Consider the following 26,657-nt stretch of genomic DNA (forward strand, 5'->3'; position numbering starts at 1 on the left):
AATTATCTGGGCATGGTGGTGCATGCCTGTAGTCCCAGATACTTGGGAGGCTGAGGCAAGAGATTCTCTTGAACCCAAGAGGTGGAGGTTTCAGTGAGCTAAGATCGCAACACTGCACTCCAGGCTGAATGACAGAGTGAGACCCTGTCTCAAAAACTACAATAATATTATTACTAATAAAATAACCCCAGGGAAGTCCTAGGGAACACAGGAAATAGACATCTAACAAGGTGTGGGCTGGTCATGAGGTATCAAGGGCTAAGTCTGCTCAAGGTAATTCAATTCCATTAAAATGTACCTGTCACATCCTCCACTAAAGTATTATTCTAGATTATGCAGAAGACACCAAGGCTGGTGATGCAGGGGGCTTGCTGTCATGAAATCTATGATCTTGGTATCTGGATGGAGACAGTTGGTAGGAGGAAATATATTAGGTAGAATATATTTCTAGGCAGCTAGAATTAGAATCAAAATTTCAATGTAGTCAAAAAGCACACCTCTCTGAAAGTAGAATTCAAAATAACCTCTCTGAAAGCTAGGGAGACCTCCGGGTTTCCTTCTTACTATGCCTTCTTTATCTCATCTTTACAGAATCCATTTCCTCCTCTTAAGATCACCTTCGCTATTGAGCACTCCTTGTTGTTAATACAACCTCGCTCTAATCGTTCATGCATTCCAGCTCTGCTGCCTATTAAGAATGGTTACACCTAGTTGTATGTTTCCATGGTGTGTGTAATTTTACATATTTCTGCAGTGGCTGTACATTTTTGAGAAGATGCATGTGCTTTTCTACCTTTTGCGTAAGATGATAAGTTCCTTTAAGGACAAGAACTCTATCCTCTTCCTTAGAAGGCCCCACATCTTCTCATAAAGCATTTGACACTTTAGGTATACATAAGTCTGCCATTCTTATCTTCATTCCACATTTATTACAGAAGCACAAATTTGAGTTCTTTTTCATCCTCTGGATCCTAATTTTTTTGTTCTCAATAATGGACAAGGGCTCTGTGAGAGAATCTCTGAGAATCTTTCCTCATGGATGGTCGTCTGATACAGTTATCTCGTTGGAGACAGTCTTTGAGGAAACTGATCCAATCAAGTCAGATCCTCTCTGATATGACTTGGATGTGTGTTCCCCCTCAAATCTCATATTGAAATGTAATGCCCAGTGTTGAAGATGGGACCTGGTGGGAGGTGACTGGATCATGGGGGCAGATTTCGCACGATTGGCTTAGTACCACCCCCTTGTTGCTGTACTTGTGATAGTGAGTTCTCATGAGATCCAGTTGTTTAAAAGTGTGTAGCCTCTCCGCTCTCACTCTCTTTCTCCTGCTCTGGCCCTGTGCCATACCTGCTCCCTCTGTCTTCTGTCATGACTGTAAGTTTCCTGAGGCCTATCTAGAAGCTGAGCAGATGCCAGCATCATGCGGCAGCCTCAGAACCATGACCCAATTAAACCTCTTTTCTTTATAAATTATGCTGTCTCATGTATTTCTTTATAGTACTGTGAGAACAGACTAATGCAGTCTTCAAAAGCTCAGTGACCCTGGAAAGAAACATGTCCAAGGGGTTCAAAGAAGCCACTAGTCCCAGAATAGATTAGGTGTATGTAATGCTAACATGAGTTTAGTGGGGATAAGGACGACACATATAATCAGTCAGCACTCAGCAAAATTTACTCTTTCATTATCTGTCTTGTGTCAGTAAAGTGTTCATCTCACATAGAATGAAAAGGCTCTATGCACATTGAAATAGAGCCACCAAGGAATCATGGAGTAAACAATCTGAGTGCTATCCAGAACACCTGAATGAAGCTGATTCAGAGAAAAGCTATGCCTTCTGGTGCACTTTCAGGTCAAGACCAGAATTCCACGACAATCCTCTCATCAAGAAATCAAATCTGTTCTTTTCCCCTTGCATCTTAGTGGCCTTGTGGCAGGGTTGACCAATATAGCAGAAGTGATTTCCAAGGTTAGGTCACAAAAGGCCATGCAGCTGCCATCTTTTTTGCTGGAATGCACATTCATAAGGTCAGCTACCCAGAGGCTACCATGCTGAGAGTAAGCTTGAGCCACATGGACAGCCCATGTGTCAGAGTTCCGTTTGATAAAACTATCTGAGCCCAGCCTTTAGGTCATGTCAGCCCAGGTGCCAGACATGTAAGTGAAGAAGCCTCCAGATGAATGTAGCCTCTCATGGTTTGATTTATGCCCCGTATTTCAAATCTTCCCAAGCTGAAGCTTCCGACAGGTGAAGCAGAAACAAGCTATCTCTGCTGTGCTCTGTCTGAATTCCTAATCCACAAAATACATAAGCAAAATAAAATGTTGCTTGATGCCTCCTTTCTCCTTCTGCTTTTGTGGAAGATTGAGAAGACTGAGGCATTAAGACTATTTTATTTCATTATCTATCAAATTATCCCATTTTTGTGATTCAATGACAAATATTAAATTATATCCATCATCAGAAGAATGAACACCTAGTGTATAATTTCTGATAGGTAGTCTGTGAATTTTGCTAAACTACACACGCACAAAATTGTGTCCAGTGGGCAAGTTTATACTCCTTGTTTCTTCTTTATCAGAACAGGAAGACACAGAGAGGTCCTATGCTGAGTAAACTGAAAAAAAAAATACTAGCTTCCTCACTCACAGCTGACACAACCTGAAGCAGAAAGAAGCAAGCACCAACTCTGGCCTATGGACCATCTCAAGAGATCAGATGTCACAGTCCCTTTCCATGAACACATGATTAATAGAAAGAATTAGTGAAGTGTTTATTAACAAAATAGCAAGAATGTTAGCAACACTGTTATATTAGCATAGGATAAGGCCAGCTAGGTCAAAAAATATGTTTTACCTGATGACATAGACTAGAGATTCTCAGAATAGTCACACTTTTCAAATATTGAAAAAATAGCGTTTAGAGTAAGAATGGAGAAAGGGTTAAAAGGAGGAAAAAGGCATAATAAGGCTAATAAAATAAGGACAGCTTACTAAAGATAGTACTGATTCAACTATTCTGTAAATGCATCCAAAGTCATTATATTTATTACCAGGTGTGCACTATATCATTGAATAAATATTAATTGAGCTCCAATTCATGTAGCATAATTCAAACTTAAACTGAAACAAAAAACCCTATTCAGGCTATAAGCCAAAATGCAATATATTTTAGTATAATTAAAGTTAATTTTTATGACTGAAGTTTAATAATATTTTCAACAAATAGCATTGACTTCATTATTTTTATGTTTTATTAACTATATTTCAGGCACCCAAATTTCAGACACTTGGGATTCTCAGTTTATTTGGCATGATCAGACTAATCAGATTATTTCAATAATCCACCTAAGATTATCTGACATTATTTGAAATAATTGAGTGGATGGTCACAATTTGTCAAACCTTATTTCTTTCAGAGCCCATGTCTGATTGTTTTCATAGACCTGGCTTTTCCTCAGACCCAACTCTGGGATTACAACAAAATTTCTTTGTTGGACAAAGTAATTTTAAATCTGATACATATATATATATATATATATATATATAGTCTAATCATTTTCACTTTATTATAGTGAAGTATTGTTAGGGACCCAAAAATATGAATTTGTGATTTCAGGCCTACAAAATACATTTATAATGCAACAAATGTATGCTATAAAAATTGCAGCATATATTTTCTTCCCAAATTCGCTAAAATCATAGGGTTAACACTAGCTTTCCTTTTTTTTTTTAGAACACTTTCCTAGGGAAAAATATACTCTTTAGGTAGATATGAAATGTAAGCAATTTGAACCAAATTTACTTCCCATGTATTTAAATTCACAAAAATCTGTATGAAAAAGAGTAGGTGAATACTACCCCTGTCCATTTTGATTTGATTGATTTGATTTTGGAATGTTACATCATTATTCCCATTTAAGAACTTTTGCTTCTGTGGAAAGAAATTTGAAATGGAAGATTTAAGGACTAATTTCCATTCCTAGGTCTCCCACTGATCATCACTATGATAATAAAAATATAATTATTGCTTTAATAATGTTAAATATTGTTAACATTATAATAATTATTTCATTTTATTTTACTACAATGTATGTCTTGTATTAAATATCATGTGTAAGTAATATTTCTCTACATGGTATCTAGGATAAGACACAATGAGCTTGAGCTACAGTTTTTTTATCTGCTTAAAGGTCATAGATTGAATAGACTGGGTGCTTTCAGATTCCTTCTGGCACTACCAATCTTGGATTCTAATCCATAACTCCATCTGTCCCTGATACCCATTTGATGGAATAAAATTCAGTAATCTAAACTGAAATAATAGAAGACTGATGAATTTTGAATAATAATAGTCCCCATGTATTAAAAGCCCATTGTGCTCCTTGCAATATTATATCTAATCCTAATGACAACTTTGCAAAGCAGTTGTGATTACATTTATTCATTTATTTATTTATTTTTAATTTTTTTATTATTATACTTTAAGTTCTAAGGTACATGTGCACAACACGCAGGTTTGATACATAGGTATACATGTGCCATGTTGGTTTGCTGCACCCATCAATTCATCATTTACATTAGGTATTTCTCCTAATGCTATCCGTCCCCCAGGCCTCCACCCCCTAACAGGCCCCAGTGTGTGATGTTCCCTTCCCTGTGTCCAAGTGATCTCATTGTTCAATTCCCACCTATGAATGAGAACATGCAGTGTTTGGTTTTCTGTCCTTGTGATAGTCTGATGAGAATGATAGTTTCCAGCTTCATCCATGTCCCTGCAAAGGACATGAACTCATCCTTTTTATGGCTACATAGTATTCCATGGTGTATATGTGCCACATTTTCTTAATGCAATCTGTCATTGATGGACATTTGGGTTGGTTCCAAGTCTTTGCTATTGTGAATAGTGCCACAATAAATATATGTGTGCATGTGTCTTTATAGTAGCATGATTTATAATCCCTTGGGTATATACTCAGCAATGGGATTGCTGGGTCAAATGGTAATTCTAGTTCTAGATCCTTGAGGAATCACCACACTGTCTTCCACAATGGTTGAACCAATTTACACTCCCACCAACAGTGTAAAAGCATTCCTATTTCTCCACATCCTCTCCAGCATCTGTTGTTTCCTGACTTTTTAATGATTGCCATTCTAGCTGGCGTGAGATGGTATCTTAGTTTGGTTTTGATTTGCATTTCTCTGATGACCAGTGATAATGAGCATTTTTTCATGTGTCTGTTAGCTGCATAGATGTCTTCTTTTGAGAGGTGTCTGTTCATATACTTTGCCCACTTTTTGATGGGGTTGTTTTTTTCTTGTAAATTTGTTTGAGTTCTTTGTAGATTCTGGATATTAGCCCTTTGTCAGATGGGTAGATTGTAAAAAATTTTCTCCCATTCTATAAGATGCCTGTTCACTATGATGGTAGTGTTTTTTGCCGTGCAGAAGCTGTTTAGTTTAATTAGATCCCATTTGTCTAAGATGGCTTTTGTTGCCATTGCTTTTGTGTTTTAGTCATAAAGTCCTTGCCCATGCCTATGTCCTGAATGGTATTGCCTAGGTTTTCTTCTAGGGTTTTTATGGTTTTAGGTCTAACATTTAAGTCTTTAATCCATCTTGAATTAATTGTTGTATAAAGTGTAAGAAAGGGATCCAGTTTCAGCTTTCTACATATGTCTAGCCAGTTTTCCCAGCACCATTTATTAAATAGGCAATCCTTCCCCATTTCTTGTTTTTGTAAGGTTTGTCAAAGATCAGATGGTTGTAGATGTGTGGTGTTATTTCTGAGGCCTCTGTTCTGTTCCATTGGTCTGTATCTCTGTTTTGGTAGCAGTACCATGCTGTTTTGGTTACTGTAGCTTTGTAGTATAGTTTGAAGTCAAGTAGCATGATGCCTCAAGCTTTGTTCTTTTTGCTTAGGATTGTCTTGGTTATGCGGGCTCTTTTTTGGTTCCATATGAACTTTAAAGCAGTTTTTTCCAGTTCTGTAAAGAAAGTCATTGGTAGCTTGATGGGGATGGCATTGAATCTATGAATTACTTTGGGCAGTATGGCCATTTTCACCATATTGATTATTCCTATCCATGAGCATGGAATATTCTTCCATTTGTTTGTGTCCTCTCTTATTTCGTTGAGTAGTGGTTTGTAGTTCTCCTTGAAGAGGTCTTTCACATCCCTTGTAAGCTGGATTCCTAAGTATTTTATTCTCTTTGTAGCAATTGTGAATGGGAGGTCACTCATGATTTGGCTCTCTGTTTGTCTGTTAATGGTGTATAGGAATGCTTATGATTTTGCACGTTGATTATGTATCCTGAGACTTTGCTGAAGTTGCCTATCAGTTTAAGGAGATTTTGGGCTGAGACGATGGGGTTTTCTAAATATACAATCATGTCATCTGCAAACAGGGACAATTTGACTCCCTCATTTCCTAATTGAATACCCTTTATTTCTTTCTCTTGCCTGACTGCCCTGGCCAGAACTTCCAACACCATGTTGAATAGGAGTGGTGAGAGAGGGCATCCTTGTCTTGTGCCAATTTTCAAATGGAATGCTTCAAGATTTGCCCATTTAGTATGATATTGGCTGTGGGTTTGTCATAAATAGCTCTTATTATTTTGAGATACATTCCATCAATACCTAGTTTATTGGGAGTTTTTAGCATGAAGGGCTGTTAAATTTTGTCAAAGGCCTTTTCTGCATCTGTTGAGATAATCATGTGGTTTTTGTCATTGGTTTTGTTTATGTGATGGGTTATGTTCATTGATTTGCCTATATTGAACCAGCTTGCATCCCAGGGATGAAGCCAACTTGACCATGGTGGATAAGCTTTTTGATGTGCTGCTGGTTTCAGTTTGCCAGTATTTTATTGAGGATTTTCACATCAATGTTCATCAGGAATATTGGTCTAAATTTTTCTTTTTTTGTTGTGTCTCTGCCAGGCTTTGGTATCAGGATGATATTGGCCTCGTAAAATAGGTTAGGAAGGATAACCTCTTTTTCTATTGATTGGAATAGTTTCAGAAGGAATGTTTTGATTGGAATAGTTTCAGAAGGAGGTACCAGCTCCTCTTTGTACCTCTGGTAGAATTCAGCTGTGAATCTGTCTGGTCCTGGACTTTTTTTGGTTGGTAGGCTATTAATTATTGCCTCAATTTCAGAGCCTGTTATTGGTCTATTCAGAGATTCAACCTCTTCTTGGTTTAGTCTTGGGAGAGGGTATGTGTCCAGGAATTTATCCATTTCTTCTAGATTTTCTAGTTTATTTGCATAGAGGTGTTCATAGTATTCTCTGATGGTAGTTTGTATGTCTGTGGAATTGGTGGTGATATCCCCTTTACCATTTTTTATTGCGTCTATTTGATTCTTCTCTCTTTTCTTCTTTATTAGTCTTGCTAGCAATCTATCAATTTTATTGATCTTTTCGAAAAACCAGATCATGAATCCATTGATTTTTTGAAGGGTTTTTGTGTCTCTATATTCCTCAGTTCTGTTCTGATCTTAGTTATTTCTTGCCTTCTGCTAGCTTTTGAATGTGTTTGCTCTTGCTTCTCTTATTCTTTTAATTGTGATGTTAGGGTGTCCATTTTAGATCTTTCCTGCTTTCTCTTGTGGGCATTTAGTGCTATAAATTTCCCTCTACACACTGCTTTAAATGTGTGCCAGAGATTCTGGTACGTTGTGTCTTTGTTCTCATTGCTTTCAAAGAACATCTTTATTTCTGCCTTCATTACGTTATTTACCCAGTAGTCATTCAGGAGCAAGTTGTTCAGTTTTCCATGTAGTTGTGCGGTTTTGAGGGAGTTTCTTAATCCTGAGTTTTAATTTGATTGCACTGTGGTCTGAGAGACAATTTGTTGTGATTTTTGTTCTTTACATTTGCTGAGGAGTGCTTTACTTCCAATTATGTGGTCAATTTTAGAATAACTGCAGTGTGGTGCTGAGAAGAATGTATATTCTATAGATTTGGGGTGGTGAGTTCTGTAGATGTCTATTGGATCTGCTTGGTGCAGAGCTGAGTTCAGATACTGGATATCCTTGTTAACCTTCTGTCTCACTGATCTGTCTAATATTGAGAGTGGGGTGTTAAAGTCTTCCATTATTATTTTTTGGGAGTCTAGGTCTCTTTGTAGGCCTCTAAGGACTTGCTTTATGAATCTGGGTGCTCCTGTACTGGGTGCATATATATTGAGGATAGTTAGCTCTTCTTGTTGAATTAATCCCTTTACTATTATGTAATGGCCTTCTTTGTCTCTTTTGATCTTTGTTGGTTTAAAGTCTGTTTTATGAGATACTAGGATTGCAACCCTTGCTTTTTTTTGCTTTCCATTTGCTTGGTAAATCTTCCTCCATTACCTTTATTTTGAGCCTATGTGCATCTTTGCATGTGAGATGGGTCTCCTGAATACAGCACACTGAGGGGTCTTGACTCTTTATCCAATTTGCCAGTCTGTGTCTTTTAATTGGGGCACTTAGCCCATTTACATTTAAGGTTAATATTGTTATGTGTGAATTGGATCCTGTCATTATGATGTTCACTGGTTATTTTGCCCATTAGTGATGGTTTCTTTATAGCATCGATGGTCTTTACAATTTGGCATGATTTTGCAGTGGCTGGTACCGGTTGTTCCTTTCCATGTTTAGTGCTTCCTTCAGGAGCTCTTGTAAGGCAGGCCTGGTGGTGACAAAATCTCTCAGCATTTGCTTGTCTGTTTTATTTCTCCTTCACTTATGAAGCTTAGTTTGGCTGGATATGAAATTCTGGCTTGAAAATTCTTTAAGAATGTTGAATATTGGCCCCCACTCTCTTCTGGCTTGTAGAGTTTCTGCCAAGAGATCTGCTGTTAGTGTGATGGCCTTCCCTTTGTGGGTAACTCGACCTTTCTCTCTGGCTGCCCTTAACACTTTTTCCTTCATTTCAACCTTGATGAATCTGACAATTATGTGTCTTGGGGTTGCTCTTCTCGGGGAGTATCTTGGTGGTGTTCTCTGTATTTCCTGAATTTGAATGTTGGCCTGCCTTGCTAGGTTGGGGAAGTTCTCCTGGATAATATCCTGAAGAGTGTTTTCCAGCTTGGTTCCCTTCTCCCCATCACTTTCAGGTACACCAATGAAATGTAGATTTGTTCTTTTCACATAGTCCCATATTTCTTGGAGACTTTGTTCATTTCTGTTTACTCTTTTTTCTCTAACCTTATTTTCTCACTTCATTTCATTCATCTGATCTTCAATCACTGATACCCTTTCTTCCACTTGATCAAATTGGCTACTGAAGCTTGTGTATGCATCATGAAGTTCTTGTGCCATGGTTTTCAGCTCCATCAGGTCATTTAAGTTCTTCTCTACTCTGTTTATTCTAGTTAGCCATTTGTCTAATCTTTTTTTCAAGGTTTTTAGCTTCCTTGCAATCGGTTCAAACATCTTCCTTTAGCTTGGAGAAGTTTGTTATTACCGACCTTCTGAAGCCTACTTCTGTCAACTTGTCAAAGTCTTTCTCTGTCCAGCTTTGTTCTGCTGCTGCTGAGGAGCTGTGATCCTTTGGAGAAGAAGAGGCGTTCTGATTTTTAGAATTTTCAGCTTTTCTGCTCTGGTTTTTCCCCATCTTTGTGGTTTTATCTACCTTTGGTCTTTGATGTTGGTGACCTACAGATGGGGTTTTGGTGTAGATGACCTTTTTGTTGATGTTGATGCTATTCCTTTCTGTTTGTTAGTTTTCCTTCTAACAGTCAGACCCCTCAGCTGCAGGTCTGTTGAAGTTTGCTGGAGGTCCACTCCAGACCCTGTTTGCCTGGGTATCACCAATGGAGGCTTCAGAACAGCAAATATTGCAGAACAGCAAATATTGCTGCCTGATCCTTCCTCTGGAAGCTTCATCTCAGAGGAGCAGCCACCTACAAGAGTTGTCTGTCAGCCCCTACGGGGAGGTGTCTCCCAGTTAGGCTACACGGGGGTCAGGGACCCACTTGAGGAGGCAATCTGTTTGTTCTCAGAGCTCAAACACCGTGCTGGGAGAATCACTGCTCTCTTCAGAGCTGTCAGACAGGGATGTTTAAGTCTGCAGAAGTTGTCTGCTGCCTTTTGTTCAGCTATGTCCTGCCCACAGAGGTGGAGTCTAGAGGCAGTAGGCCTTGTTGAGCTGCAGTGGGCTCTGCCTAGTTCAAGCTTCCCGGCCCCTTTGTTTACCTACTCAAGCCTCAGCAATGGCAGATGCCCCTCCCCCAGCCAGGTTGCCACCTAGCAGATAGATCTCAGACTGCTGTGCTAGCAGTGAGCAAGGCTCAATGGGCATGGGACCTGCCGAGCCAGGCACAGGAGATAATCACCTTGTCTGCCAGTTGCTAAGACCCTGGGAAAAGCGCAGTATTTGGGCAGGGAGTGCCCGCTTTTCCAGGTAGTCTGTCATGGCTTCCCTTGGCTAGGGAAGGGAAATCCCCCAACCCCTTGTGCTTCCCGGGTGAGGCGACACCTCACCCTGCTTCAGCTTGCCCTCCATGGGCTGTACTGTCCATCGCAATGCACTCCGTGGACCCACTGTCCAACCAGTCCCAGTGAGATGAACCAGGTACCTCAGTTGGAAATGCAGAAATCACCCGTCTTCTGCATTGATCACGCTGGGAGCTGTGGACCAGAGCTGCTCCTATTCTGCCATTGTGGAATGCCCTCCCTAATACATACATTTAACGTGAAAAATGGTGGATACTTTATACCAGTTTTTTTCCATCAAGGAAGAAAGCATACAGAGGGTAAAATTACAGTCAGATAATAAATATGCCTGGATCCTTACGCCCACTGTAAGATACAGCACAGATGCCTTCCCAAACCTTAGAAAAGCTAACTCATAAATCCCGATTAGCAATAAGGAAGACAGTTGAAGGAGTATAGCTACACCTGTGCAAATCTGTCACTCTTCCTAGAAAAAGTATTCAAACCACAGTGAGCAATGTCATGAAAAACAGAACACTTATCACCAAGAAGAACCGTTCTTCACTTCTCCTTCCCATTTTGTTCTGTAGTTGACAAAATCAGAGCTATAAATTGAACTATCTTCAGGAATTTACCTGGAAGGCAGCAGGTGAGCCATCACGTTCCATAGAAATGCTGGAGACAGCAGCAATGAATGGACAGCTCTACCTTCTAGTTTTAAGCATATTGCCACAGTGCCTGGATATCATCTCCTCTGGAAAACTTAACTCCTAGAAATTTAGCTGAAAGTCTAACACTGCAAATGTTAAGACCTGACACTATAAATCCTCCCTAGTGGGCCAAGTCTGTTCTCTTGGTAGTCCTATTCAATATATATTTTTTAAATTTTCTGTGAATATTTGAGTACTTTTTGTGCTGACCATATTCACAGTACTCTGTTCCATTAATGAAACACATTTGCCCAGATGAATTATCAGTAATATTCAATTAATCATGTATCCTAATGAACCAATATCCCAAAAACTGATGAGCAAAAATTTAAATAGTACTAGATGAGGGTAAGAGAATGCAATGTAAAATATTTCAAGAATAGTGTTAAACAGCAAGTTGAGTTACAAAATATGTTTCTTCTATTTAAGTGCCATTTTATTAAATACTTTCTTACCTATATTTTTGTGGACTTTTATTTTCAGTTCCAACTTTGATATCAACCTGTATGGTTAAATACAAGCTGTCAATTTGCCTTGTTCTCAAATTCATGTAATATTAAAAATAATGTCTACTACTATTAAGACATATATTTGCAATTATGCTCTCAAAATTATAATTTTTAAAATCAGTACTTTCATAACCATTTTCCTATAATCACTTGAATGAACATTGATCTAGAAAGCTAGTTCAGCTCGGCCAGGCCCGGTGGCTCACACCTGTAATCCCAGCACTCTGGGAGGCCGAGGAGGGTAGACCACGAGGTCAGGAGATGGAGACTATCCTGGCTAACATTATGAAACCCATCTCTACTAAAAAAATACAAAAAAAATTAGCCAGGAGTGGTGGAAGGTGCCTGTAGTCCAAGCTACTCAGGAGGCTGAGGCAGGAGAATGGCGTGAACCCCTGAGGCGGAGCTTGCAGTGAGCCGAGATCACACCACTGCACTCCAGCCTGGGCAACAGAGTGAGACTCTGTCTCAAATAAATAAATAAATAAAATAGAAAGCTAGTTCAGCTCTTGTTGTGTGCACCTCGTAATGACAATGAAATGTGGACTCATTCATATGGTCAGAATTATTTCATAAGGCTACTTTCCCTGGTTTTAGAAATACCATGTTTCACATATTTAAATTATCCTTCTCTCAAAAGGATAAAACCTTGATTGAAATAACTTCCTCCTTTTTTCAATCAGCTACAAAAGGGAAAGAAATGAATTAACTACTAGGATTAAATTAATGCTGATGTAGCAGCTCATAACCACTTCTCAAATTTAGTAGTGGTGGTCAGGAAAAGAGAAGAGAATGTACAAAGAGAAGAATCAGCTGAAGATACATAATAGGACAACTGGACCGTGAGTTAATTGCCTGAGGGTCACCTAGGAACCTTGATTAAAAACATTAACATCTTGATGTAACAAATCTACAGGACTTCATGCCTCTTCCCCCAGGCTCCCACAGGCTTTTGGGGGCCCTCTGGTTGCCTTGGTCACAGGAGGTTTTCTTCCTTTAATCAAACTCCCCTCCCCCAACTCCACAGCCTCCTGCTTTGAAAAAAAGGAGCCTTTGCTCAGCAGACCAGTTCCAACTCTTATTACTCTTTTCTCTTGGCTCCAACGGCACAGAGCCCATGGTTCGATGGCAGCTAATGCCAGTGTCGCACAAAGATTTCCAGGAGACCTACCTGAAATGTGGGCAGAAAACAAAGACCACTGGCTGAGAACGTTTTAAGGGAACCTGGTTAGGAAACTGTGGCTACATATTATAAAATATCTGATGAGTATTTGTCTCCCATTCTCAAATGTCTTGAAGGTTTTATCAGTGCTTATGTCAAAAATAGGAGGAAGGGAGTCTAGTGACATAAACACATCAGGATTTTGCTTTCCTTAGTTTCCCTTCAGGGTCCAGGCCCTCTTGACAATTTCAGATCTCATTTTCTTTCTACTTCTCTTTTCTGTATTTTCTCTTTTTTCCCTCTCTTTCTTTCTTTGTCTTTTCTTTCTTCTGTCCTCCTCCACTAAATTGAACATTTCTAAAGAACTGGGGCTAAGTCTCTTATTTTTTATAACCACTCTAGAGAGCCTGCTTTTCTGTGATTGCAATACTCCAGGAAAGCATTACAGTGTAATAGTTATTCATTGTCCCCTTCCATCCTCTAGCTCAATACCCTGTCCCCACCAGACCCAAGCCTGAAATTCATTCTCAGAGCTTTACTGTGTTAACTCAGTAATTCTTTGCTAGGACGAGGTTGACATAAAACCAAATCATCCTGGCGGATTTTTGTTTTTTCAAAACACAGAAAATTCCTTCCCCTAGGGGTTGTATCAGAATAGTTGAGAGAGCATAGAGATATCTGTTGCTTGAAAAGATTGACCAAAACTTTCTTACCCCCATCTCCTTCCTTGCCCCTCACTATGCACCTTTACTAGAAAGACAGTAAGACTATGTTGAGAACAACCACTTAAACTAAGACTGCAATTATCAAGAGGTTAACTGATCAAGTCGTATATCTCTCACAGTTCATAGATTTTGTCTTCCCTTCTTGTTTAACCTCAGGTAGCCTTCTAAATAGAATAGTCACCTTTCAAAATGCAAATCTGATGAATACTCTACAATGATTCTCCTTCATCCTCAGAATGAAGCTCAAACTTCATACCTTTTAGGTGCATCTACTGCTGTAACACTACATGTTACCTATCCTATAAATTCACTCCAACCTCAGGTACTCTGCACTTTCACCCTTTGGTGCTTCCAATACAATACTTTCCACCTCGAATGTCCTGCCTTGAGTTAAATTTCATGATGAATATCCTCTCATTCTTCCTCTCCCCCTTCCTCTCACCCTTTGTGAAGCAGCTCAAGAGCATTTTTTCTCCAGGGACAGTATTTGGACCCTCCAAGACTAAGTTAAATGTCCATGTGAGGTAAGCACCCTTTGCAAACTTCCCTTATAGAACTTCTGATCACACTGCATTTGTAAAGAGGAGACTGACTCCATGTTTTTGGCGTTTGACGTTGAAAGCCCTCTTTCCTCGCTTTCTCGTGCCAAGTATCTGGACAAGCTGATGAGGAAACCTGGTGCTCCCTTCTTTGATGCCAGTGGGAGATTCAAGCCACACAAGCCCATGATTCCAGCCTCATTTTGGAATCACAACAAAAACCTAGAGCCAGCCTCCTTTCCTTGCCCTTAAGTCATTTTAGACCTGCTTGAAAGCCCTGCTTTTCTCACCTCAGAGATCTCAATTTTGCAAGTAATTAACCATTTCATACCCTCTCTATTAGTATGTGGCATCAGAAATCTCAATATCCAAACCAAACTTTAAGTGGAAGATCTATCAGCCATTGAAGGTAACCATAACAGTAATGGTAACTGATACAGAAGGGAAGCAGGGAAGTGCTGGGTAGAGAAAGGTGGGTCCCTTGCTAGGGCTCCACCCTCACGGACCTAGGTGAGGACAGGCTCTCCTGCCTTCCTGCCCAATTGTTGCAGTTTCCAAGATCACCCTGGCCTGCCATGACTCCATTCTGGGCCTATAAAAACCCAAGACCCTAGCAGGCAGACATGCAGATGACCAGATGTCGAGAGGAGCACATCAGCAGAAGACACATGTGGCTGGATGGCTAGGGGACGTAGAGGGAGCACACTGGTGGAAGAGCACACTGACAGATGCTGGCAAGCCAGCAGGCTATTGACCTACGGGATGAGGCAGAGTTTGGCCAGGGCAGTTGGAGGAGAGCTGGGCGTTAAGCGAAAAACCATCTCCCTTCTGGCTCTCCCATCAGCGGAGAGCTACTTCCACTCAATAAAACTTCATACTCATTCTCCAAGCCCACGTGTGACCCAATTCTTCTGGTACACCAAGGCAGGAACCAAGGATACAGAAAGCCCTCTGTCCTTGGGACAAGGTAGAGGGTCTAACTGAGCTGATTAGCACAAGCCGCCTATAGACGGCAAACTAAGAGAGCATCCAGTAACACATGCCCACTGAGGCTTCAGAAGCTGTAAACATTCACACCTAGACACTGCCGTGGGGTTGGAGCCCTACAACCTGCCCGTCTCTATGCTCCCCTAGAGGTATGAGCGCGGGGCACTGAAGAAGCCAGCCACACCCCCAGCCCAAGCCCTGCGAGGAGGACAAGGGAACCTTTCCCGTTTCATAACCACTGTTTTTCTTGCTTACAACGTCCCCTAAATCATGAGTCCTTTGAGGATAAGGGCTGTGTGTTGCTTAAATATCCCCAGTACCTGGTAAAGTGGTATTGTGTCTGGCACAATAGTGAATGCTCAGTAAATGTTCACTTGCTGAATGAAGTACATATCTTTTGCTGAGTGCCTGCATTCATTAAATAAAATGTAAATAAATTAAACTTTTATGGTTTGAAAGAAACCTGGGTATTATCAAATATGACCCAAACTAATGAGTCATACAAACTAATGAGGCATATATATTAGCATTGGTATTAGCACTCTCACTGCTATAGAGAAATGCCTGAGACTGGATAATTTATGAAGAAACGAGGTTTAATTGGCTCACAGTTTCACAGGCTGTACAAGAAGCATGATGGCTCTGCTCAGCTTCTGAGAAGGCCTCAGGAAACTTACAATCATGGCAGAAGGCAAAGAGGAAGCCAGCATGTTTTACATGGCTGGAGCAGGAATAAGAGAGAGAGGGGGAACATGCTACACACTCAACCAGATCTCATCAGAACTCACCCATTATGCAGTACCAAGGGGGGATGGTGCTAAACCATGGGAAACTGCCCCCGTGCGTGATCCAACCATTTCTTACCAGACCTCACCTCCAACCCTGGGGATTACAACTGAACATGAGATTTGGGCAAGGACACAAATCCAAATCATATCAGCCTTGTTACCTATTATGGCAAAACAAATGTACAGAAGGTTTTGCTTCTATTATTGTTACTATTTTATAGTAAAAAGTCACAAAAAAGCTTACTAAAATACAAAGTTGTCCTTTGTGGACTAGGTTGAGAGGTAATGAGATCATTACCCTGGTTGGTATTTAAAAAGGCATCACTTAGAGGTGTCTATTCCAGTCTCAACAGCTCAAATATAGTATGTTAGGATTACCATTGATTTGGATAGCTTGAAGAACCTGGAAGTAATCATGAACACAGCCAGGTAGCAAGTTTTATGTACATTTATCATATGTTTCTGAATTATTTCAAAATGCTTTCAGATGGGATGCTTATATTTCAAAGCAGCCAGTATCAAAGTTAAATCTCTACCAGTAGCTGAGTTTAATAATTGCCCATAATTTACTTGGATCATCATCTGCATCAATAACAAGAATAATAGATAAAACCCTAGTGGACTAGCTATACAGTATAAAGCAATGAGGCAATTGCCTCCAACTCATCACTGATTTGTACAGACACACCCACCTCCAACCCCCAACCTGTTTGTACAAGCCTGTTTGTAAATTCCCTGGGCTTAACTCTGTTGGAATAATGCATTACCTTGTAACGTAACTTCCTGTGTTCTTTTCCCGCTTCCTCCAACTCCCATGGACTGCTTTCTGCTCACTGCTGCAGCCCCAGCCTCTAGTGTGGGGCCGATCACCAGGGCTCCATTATGATCTCCCTAGGCTTTGGGCATTTTAGCCTTGGTGGGACTTTTCCTCCATAAAAAATATTTTAAAATATACCTTGTGACTGTTGGTATAAAGATGAATAGTTTAATATTATATGTTACAACATGTTCTTGGACCTAAAAGTTCATTTTCTTCTTGTGTTCATAAAAGCAATTAGGGCATTTTTCTGGGCCCCTAAGAGTTGGCCTTAGTGCTTAATGGATAAGTTGACCCTGCTGGGCATATCAAAGGTAGTCAGTTACTGCTTGATGGATGGATGACAGATGACAGATGACAGAGGGAAGGAGAATGCAACCAGCCAGTTAGTACTAAAACAAATAACAATTCACGCCCGTATAATCAGTCTAACCCCCACTTCCATTATCACTTAAAGCCATTAGATGCAAGGAAGTAGGACTGCTGCTGCATTTCAAGGGGGTCCTGTTCTTTAAAGTACCATCCTCAATATTTTCATCCAAGTCTCCCTCTTCTGCCTGGAACCAGCAGGAGCCACATGCCCCAAACCTTGGTCAAGACCCAGGAGTCTTGGTCATGACCCTGTTTCTGTTCCTTTCCTTTGAGCTGCTCTCCAAACTTCTAACGCCAATAATCCACCTCTCCTAAAAGTGAAGTTGACCAGATGCCCTGAGTTGTACCTATGCAGTGTTCTTGAAGTGCCATGGCTGGGACATTGTTGTAAGCAAGTGGATCATTTTCATTATCCAGTATGGTAACTGAACTACCAGAAGAGTACTGCTGACATGCTGATTTGGACAGACTTTTATTCACAACAAACAAAGGACAAGTCACGCTTTGGGCCAACCCTGGGGCTTGAGCAATGTGTGTTGTGGGCTCTCTGCATGTGGGTCTACAGTACCTTAGGTTGGCGGGGTGGGGTGGGCATTCTTTAATAGGTAGATCCCTCTCCATCCCCACACTGGCACTCAGGACGGTCACCCCACCCTTTTCCGCTATACACCATGTGGCAAGTATCCCTCCAGGGCAGCTGCACCTATCTCTTCCTAGGACATGCATTGCTCCCCAGTGCCAACATCCATATGGTGACAAGGTGCTCTCTGGGTTAACCTCACACCATGTTGGATAAGGAATACACTTTGCTTCCAAGAATCACTTTTCTCTCTTCACCTATTCCCCCTTTCTCTCCATTTATGGCCCTTGTTGGTAGCCATGTGTGAGAGCCATGTTGTTGATCAATATTGAAAGGTTTCACAATCTAGGAATGCAGTGATTATGGCCTAAAGAGTTCAAGAGGAGACATGGATGGAAGACGTATTTGTGCTATGTTTATGCTACGGAAATCCACACAATAAATTCAAGATGACTGGAATATGGACTATTGTTCACATTTTCTGTGTACTCTGAACAAGATTTGTATTTGTGGCTATCAATGAAGCCTCATATCTACCTTTGAGAGAATCTCTGGAAGCCAGGATTTGTGGACAGTGGGGTGAATAATACAGGTCATGAGAAATGATGCAACCAACATCAAGTAAATGGTACTGGGAAGTTTCAAAGGCAAAAAGGTCAACATTATTTTAGCACAAATAGGGTCCAGAGAGCCATGGCCATGGCATTGTGAACAATGGCACTATTGCTACCTTATTCTCAGTATAAGGTAATAAATGTACCTTATTACATTTAACAATTAAGAACATGGGCCAAGCACGGTGGCTCATGCCTGTAATCCCAGCATTTTGGGAGGCTGAGGCGGGTGGATCATGAGGTCAGGAGATCGAGACCATCCTGGCTAACATGGTGAAACCCCGTCTCTACTAAAAATACAAAAAATTAGCCAGGCATGGTGGCAGGCACCTTTAGTCCCAGATACTCGGGAGGCTGAGGCAGGAGAATGGCGTGAACTCGGGAGGTGGAGCTTACAGTGAGCCGAGATAGTGCCACTGCACTCCAGCCTGGGCAACTGAGTGAGACTGTCTCAAAAAAAAAAAAAAAAAAAACAATTAAGATCATGACAAGGTGTTGCCTGACCACTGCAAAGAATCCTCACAGGCTCTGACTGGATAATAAACAAATGCGTAAGTACATCTTCTCTTATTATTCCAAATCTTCATTTATAAGGCACTATGCATGACCTCATGAATATTGTAATAATTTTTAATAGTGTTTATACAGACACAGGTGCTGCAAAAAATAAATATTTGCCTCAGGCTTTGCACACCTAAGGGGTGGCCCTGATTAAGAAAAAAACAGTTGGAAGGATCCTTCTTCCTTTCAAGATGATGAATTCCTGCAAGGATGCCTATGGCATGCTTTTTACCTTGATTTTATACAAATGTTAAGGAAAAGGACTAAGGAACAAGGTAACATGTAATTAGCACATCAAAGCTGATAGCCAAACACACACATACACAAACACGCATTGCTAGTGACAGTTTGTGTCAAGCCTTCAGGCCTTAGCAGTTTATCATTTTCATGGCAATTGCCAGAAGTAGCCCAAAATAATAGCAGCTCTTTGAAGAGCCATAGTGAAATTCAAGCCCCATTGAGAAGGTCTGAAAATTGTGCTCTCACAGCAAACAGAAACAAAATACTTTCTTTTTCCAGGTGTCACTTGAAGAAATTTAGTCATCACCATAGTTGCTACATTTTCAAAGAATCTTTTGAGGGGTGGGTCTTTTCATTATTTAACAATTAGTGAAGCAGGCAGACACTTACTTAAATGGGAGGTAGAGAATTTGGGAATGAATAAGTAATCACTGTCTTCTTCATAAATGCCTAAATAAGGGCCTGATAAAATATCAGCATTCTTGACACTTCCCATCCCCTTATTTCATCCACAGTTTAAAAAGCATTGCATCAACCAAGACAAAATCAGGAAAACAGCTGTTTAAAAATGAGGTTCTCTCCTGATGAGAAGAGTCAGAAAAAAATAAAACATATGTTGATGTTTTTGAAATTCCATTTGATGATTTTATGGTAAGGCAAACAATGCAATGAGAAGTAGTAAGAAGGAAACAAGCTCTAGCTAATTAGCCAATTCCAGAAGCACTCTGCAAACGTCTTCAGAGCAGTGAAGCTCTACTATAGTATTTTGCAAGTATTTAGCTAGATGGCAGGGTACATGCTACCTCATATTTCTGGTCCTAAAACCCAGTTGAGTATTCTACATAAAATGTATATTTCTTTAATCCTTAAGATTTCACTAGATTAAACTACCCTTACTATATAGAGAAAGGGGGATGGGCAAGGGGGCTAAGTCATTTTTCCATCACTTATGAATAAGCAGGTTTGATGGGATAAAATATCAGCAAAGAATAATATTTGAACTGCGAAGAGCATATCAGACTAAATAAATATTATTTAAACAACAGAAGGGGGTGAGGAAATCAGAAGCTGGATTTGTTTCTAATACTGAGTTTAAATAGTGAATCAAAGATCTGTATAGAGGAAAGTAGCTACTAATAGGTTTCTGCAGGAATAAAGAGAAGGTGAAATAAGGGCGAAGATGGAGAGGGTAATATAAGGATTTAGGTCTGAAGTAACCTATCTTTTTATGAGGACATGAGAGTGTGAAAAATCATAAGATCTGCAAACCTAATTTATAGTAATATATATATGAGTAGAAAATAATTTAGAAATTATCCAGTCATACTTTCTATGGAAGGCAGAATAACGCTCTCCCCACCAAAGATGTCCATGTCCTAATCCCTGAACTTGCAAAAATGCTACTTTACGTGGCAAAAGGGACTTTACTTTGTAGGTGGGATTAAGTTAAGAATCTTGAGATGGAAAAATTATCCTAGATTAGATCGAGACCACGGTGAAACCCCGTCTCTACTAAAAATACAAAAAAAAAAATTAGCCGGGCGTGGTGGCGGGTGCCTGTAGTCCCAGCTACTCGGAGAGGCTGAGGCAGGAGAATGGCGGGAACCCGGGAGGCGGAGCTTGCAGTGAGCCGAGATTGCGCCACTGCACTCCAGCCTGGGCAACAGAGCGAGACTCCGTCTCAAAAAAAAAAAAAAAAAAAAAAATTATCCTAGATTATTGGGATGGTCCCAGTATAATCAAATGGGTCCTTCTAAGAGGGAGGCAGAAGTGTCAGAGTAGGAACAAGGTCTGGAGATGCTATGCTGCTGGCTTTCAAGATAGTGGAAGGGACCACAAGCCAAGGAATGCAGGTGGCCTCTAGAATAAGCTAGAGAAGGGAAAGAAACAGATCCTCCCCTGGAACCTTCCAGAAAGAATACAGTCCTGCCAAAACCTTGCTTTTATCCAAATAAGACATGTGTTGAGCTTCTGATCCTCAGAACTGAAAGACAATAAATGTGTGCTATTGTAAGCAACTAAGTCCAGGGCAATCTGTGATAGCAGCAATAGGAAATGAATACACTGTTGTTCTTACAGTCTAGAGAGTAAAATAAGTTACCTAAAGTAACAGAGCTGGTAAATGGCAAAATAGAGAGTACAACCTCGGGACTGGAGGGGCCAATTCACTACAGGCCTCTTTCTGCTGGATTTTGTGTCAATAGAGAAATAGACATATGATTTGCTTAGGCATCCGAACTGGTAAAGTTATATTAGGACAGATTGGGCTTGAGGTCAAACTGGGTGTCCTAGTCCTACTACCCTGAGTTGGTCACCAACACAGCAGCTGAATAACTCTAGGTACATCCCCTCTGTCTGTCCTCTCTGCAGAACAGAGCTTCCTCAGGGAGGCTCAGAGGAGAGGGGAATGCCTACAGTCATAAGCAGGAGCTCCCAGGAGGGTAAATGGTCACAGGCCACATTTGAAGGGTGACCTCGAACATATTAAACTCACCCAAATGGGAAACATAGGTCATATCACCCAGTGGGAAGAGATGAGACAGAAGTATGTTCTTCCTCAGTGCTTGAATGAAGCAGGAGGGATGTTGGAAAATTTTTTCTTTTATTGGCTGCAAGAACTTGCCAAGACCAAGGGCCCTCTATGCATCTGACTTGAGTCCCTTCTGGGCTTTCAGTCCTCACCTGCCTCTGTCACAACTCAGTTGGACCTCAGAGAGCCTAAATGAAGTTAAAGAACCTCATAATGAAGATGGATTTATTTCTCTTTACCTTAATTTACAGAAGGATGTTGGTAGTAAAAAAAAAAAAAAAAAAAAAAAAAAATATATATATATATATATATATATATATATATATAGAACACTGTTTTAAAATTGCCATGGTCTAAATGGTTGTGTCCCCCTTCACCAAAATCCTAATCTTCAATGTGATGGTATTAGGAGGTGGGGTCCTTGGGAGGTGAGTAGGTCTTGAATGTGCAGCACTCATAAACGGGATTAGTGCCCTTATCAAAGAGGCCCCAGAGAGAGAGAGACCCCTTACCCCATCTAACATGTGAAGGCACAGCTGGAAGGCACCATCCACAAATAAGAAAGCAGCTCTCACCACACATAGAATCTGCCAGTGCACTGATTTTTGGACTTCTCAGCCTCCAGAACTGTGAGAGATAAATTTCTGTTGTTTGTAAGCCACCAAGTCTTTGGTGTTAGAGTAAGAAAAAAAACAATTATGGAGGATTTAGGGTGACGTGAAGAAAGTAAATAGTGTGCCAACACAAGCATGGCATCTCCTGAAATATGAATGCATTTTTTACTCTACAGAAAATGTCTCTTCACTGAACTATTAGATGCTCTTTCCCAAGGCAATAATTTGATCTTTATATTACCAGCACTTAGCATGGTGTCTGGCAGAGAGTAGACTTGCTAATATTTGTTGAGGAGGAGAGTAATGTAACAGGATTTATTGGTTTGTTGAGCTATACTTATTGAAACACTAAAAATTAAATGTGAGTATGAACATCTCTATTTTACAAATTAAAAAAACTGAGGGCACAGATAGATTTGGGACTATGCTGAAGTTGACACAGTTAGGATTCAAACCCAGGTATTTGGGCCCTAAAGCCTTAGCTGTTGACTGCTGGGTGCTAGCACTTTGTCTTTTAGGCCACTAGAATATCTAGCTACAAATAGATTCTGAAGAGCCAAAGGACTGAGTAACACAGCTAGGGAGCAAATTGCAAAAAGGAGTTGAGAAATTCCCTATTCACTCTGTCTCATCTTCTTTCAAAGAAAAATTGTTACAATAACACAATTTTATAAATGAAAAATAAATTCCTCCACTATCATGCAGTTTAAAATTGCAGGAGTTTTTTTCAAACATATAATGTAATAAACATGTGGTTTAAAATGTCAGTCTTCCCCACGGCCTGCCCCAGATACGTTAGGCCTGTAAGCCTTGAAAGGATTTCCCCATGAAGGCAAATTCTAGATATATGCAACTCTGAGTCATGTGAGCAAGAAACCAGAAATTTATGTTGAATGACAAGATCAGTGTTGGAGGAATGAGCCATGTGCCAAAACTTCATCAGGCTGTGCTACAATCATAGGTGTTTTTCCTCCATGACTCTTATTTAGAAGCCTGTCTAATTTTTCAGTTTCTTTTTCTCATTATGAAAAACACTGCCCTTCTTCTGGGCTATAGGAAGGTTATTCTAATGTGAAACTCATAGATTTATCCCACTGAGAGACAGCTGTGACTCAACATCACATCGGGTAGTGCCATCTGCCTGGGTAGGCAGTACTATCACAAACAGGCCTGTGAAAGTCACCCCGTCATTTGCTATGATGATGCCACTAAAAACATTATTTTTCCCATCAAATTATCTCCATTTGTGAGTCTTGGACACGATTTTTTCTGATTCTGGAATTAACATGATTTCTGCTTTTCTTAAATGATTAGTTTGCTTATTCTTCATGTATTGTCAGAAGGACAATTTGCTTTTTAAAAGGAAATAAAGCCTTAAATCACAAGAATAATGTTAGGAAGTTGGAAATTCGCTTAACTAGTCAATGGGGAGAAAAAATAATTCAGGGGACTCTCTTATCTCTGACATAAATCTAGCTCTGTCACACAGAACTCTACACATCAGAAAAGTGATATGCCACAAACATAGCATAGAACTCCCACCCCCAAAATAACTTAGCCACATTGTACAAAGTGAGATAGCTAATAGAAGTACAACTATGACTTCACGGATTTATTTTTAAAATCTTCTTCAAAAATCAAAGAAATATAATGGATCTATGGAGTTAAAATATTCTAGTCTGACTTAGTTCACACTCTGTGAAGCCAGCACTCAACAGCAACACACTCACACCAACCTAGGAAGAGTAAATGGAAATCTAAATTATTAACTTTTCCTTAAAAAAGACATACTACTGCATACAATTTTAATAGAGTGGTATTCTGGTATAGCAGCAAGATTCATACCTTAGAGTAATTTACAAATATATATGAAGAGATATGTACAGGAATATTCATAGCAGCATTACTTGCAAAAAGAAAAAAATCCTGAAAGTAACCCAAATGCCCAGGAAACTGAATGATTCTATTGTGATTATTCCAACAAATGGAATACCATACAACAGTAAAAATGGATGAGTTACAGCTACACGAGTCAACATGAATGAATTTCAGAATTATAAAGATGAGTGAAAAAACTCACCAAAGAATACATTTGATAGATACCATTTGTATTAAGACCAAAAATAACAAAAAATGTTAACCTATGGGCATAAATATATCTGTCATAAGATGATAACCAAAAAGCTAATAAAATAGTGTTTGCTCCTGAGCAACACAGAAGGAGATGCAAGCAGAGGCGAAGAGGCATGTGTAATAGAAGACATCAACTGCATTGGTAATATATTATTTCTCAAACTGAGTACTGATGTTACTATTCTTGTAACTTCCACGTATGTGCATGTATTATATCACAGAAATGTTCCATAATATAAAAATTGGTTGAACTAACTATCTTGCTTTGGCAGTAACTAGTTGTTCACCAGCCATTTCCTTTGTCTTTCTGAGCATGTTACTGGCCTCCATTTCCCAGCCTTGCTTGCAGTTAGGTGCTGCACTGTGATGAGCTCTGTACCACGGACCATGGGCAGAAGAGGTACATGCTCTGTCCAGTGTGGCCTACAAAGCTGGCCCTGCACCTGGCATACTGTCTTCTTTCTGCATCTGCTAATCACATGCAAAAAGTCCATTGCAGGACTCTGTGGACTGAGAGGGTGGCAGAGGCTCTGGATAGTGGCGGAACTGCCATCCTCATTTTCACCCAACTGTGCTAAAAGCAAAAAACAAAAGTCAGTGTGATAAGCCACAGAGGTGTGGGGGTTACAGTAGCAGCTAGCTTCTCCTGCCAATACACTTACTATAAAGTGATAATCCTTCAGCCTACAGCTTCCAAATGAAATTAAAACTTCAGAATATAAACCAAAATCTATTCCAGAGAAATGAACTCAATCTCTCTTCAGTGATTAAAAACACCAAGCAAGATTCAAATCTATCTAAGGAAACTGAGGCCAGAACTTCCCTCCCTTAGAAAACAAACAAATATTATTTGGAATAAAATCAATCCCACTTTACCAAGAAAATGAGATAATTCACAGATCTTAATTCAAGCCAGTTTGTCATATCCAGTTCCAGGCAAGGAGAGAGTCATAATGTACATGCTTGTAACCAAGAGGCCAACCATCCAAAAAGAAATGAATAATGGGGTCATGATAGACATTCCACAGAAAGATTCCAGGGAGGGGATAAGTAACTACCTCTTGCACCCATAAACCATAGCTGCAGAATAACATATAGAAGAGAATAATCGGCACAGCTACATTTTGTCACCCTTACTTTATGATAAGCATTATTATCATTGGCTGACAAACACAGTTAATTCTTCATAAATAAGATAGTCCTATTATTAGTATTTTACAGATGAGGAAATTGAGGCATAGAGAATGAAGTTCAAGGCTGTCCCAACATGCTATCTTAGACTGCGTTAAAGAGCTAACATGTTATTCTTCCAAAATATGGGATAGTTATTTTTTTTTAAATATAGGTGTTGCAAAGAGGTCGAGGCCTTCTTGAATTCTCTTTTTTAAAAATCAGTGGGCCCATCTGTAAATTACTAACACTGTCAACTGAGAGTAGAAGCAGTAATAAAGCCAAGAGAGAGGATTCAGAAGAGAAGGGGATTAGAAACAGCTTCTCATCCTCCACCTTTCCTCTTGCTACTGCTTTTAAAAATCATCAATCTTACTTGGAACGTGTTTCAGAATCCTTTATTTTAAGACAAGAAAAACCATTAACAAACATGTCCTAAATGAGTTCCTACTAGGTGTATAATGTTCCATTATACACAAACGAGGCCTTACTTATAAAACTGGGTCCCCACTTCCAAGTTTCTGCAATGCAGAATAAAACATAAACATGTCAACTACTCCACTGGATCAAACAAAAAAAAATCAATATCCTGTTTTCCTGAACCACAGAACTACTAATTGCCTTTAAGTGGGCAATATATTTCCTTGAAGTAAGATGAGCTAATTACTTTCCTTCTCTTTTCAGAAGCCTATGATAATAAAAGAATGGGAAAGTGTTTCTCCTTGAATTAAGATTGATTTAGGTAGAGTATAAAATGTATAACCTGGAGGTAAAATAAACAAAGAAGTGAGGAAAACAAACAATGATCAACAAAGATAAAAAATATTAAAAAGTAGGAAAAGATCTAGCAACATTGGAAAAAGTTGAAAATTATCAGAAAAAGAATCTATGGATCTCTGAGAATCTTTCCTTCCCCAGTAATTAAGCTAACACTACGTGACATTTTGTTTTTTGCCAGACACTGCTATAAACATTATCCATGTATTAACTAATTTAAACAGCCAAGCTAGGTGAGTACTATTTATGTCCCTGTGTTTTAGAATGGGGACCTGTGTTTTAGAACGAGGACCTGTGTTTTAGAATGACCTGGTGCCAGGTCATACAGCTTTTAATTGACACAATCAATATTTAAAACTGAGTCTCCCCTTGCCCAAGCTGAAATACTGAACATCTATAAGGAAG

General features: G+C 39.8%; 1 long non-coding RNA gene across 1 annotated transcript in view; it reads right to left on the reverse strand.

The window, feature by feature from the left end:
• LOC129463547 (uncharacterized) overlaps positions 1–25,294 on the reverse strand; it is a 45,611-nt gene extending 20,317 nt beyond the window's left edge. Inside the window, exon 1 of the long non-coding RNA XR_008651224.2 lies at positions 25,182–25,294. This is a non-coding gene — a long non-coding RNA (uncharacterized lncRNA). The remainder of the gene's footprint in view (positions 1–25,181) is intronic.
• Positions 25,295–26,657: the final 1,363 nt, after the last annotated feature.

Source organism: Symphalangus syndactylus, chromosome 15 (assembly GCF_028878055.3).
Source record: "Symphalangus syndactylus isolate Jambi chromosome 15, NHGRI_mSymSyn1-v2.1_pri, whole genome shotgun sequence".
In the NCBI taxonomy this organism is placed as follows: Eukaryota; Metazoa; Chordata; class Mammalia; order Primates; family Hylobatidae; genus Symphalangus; species Symphalangus syndactylus.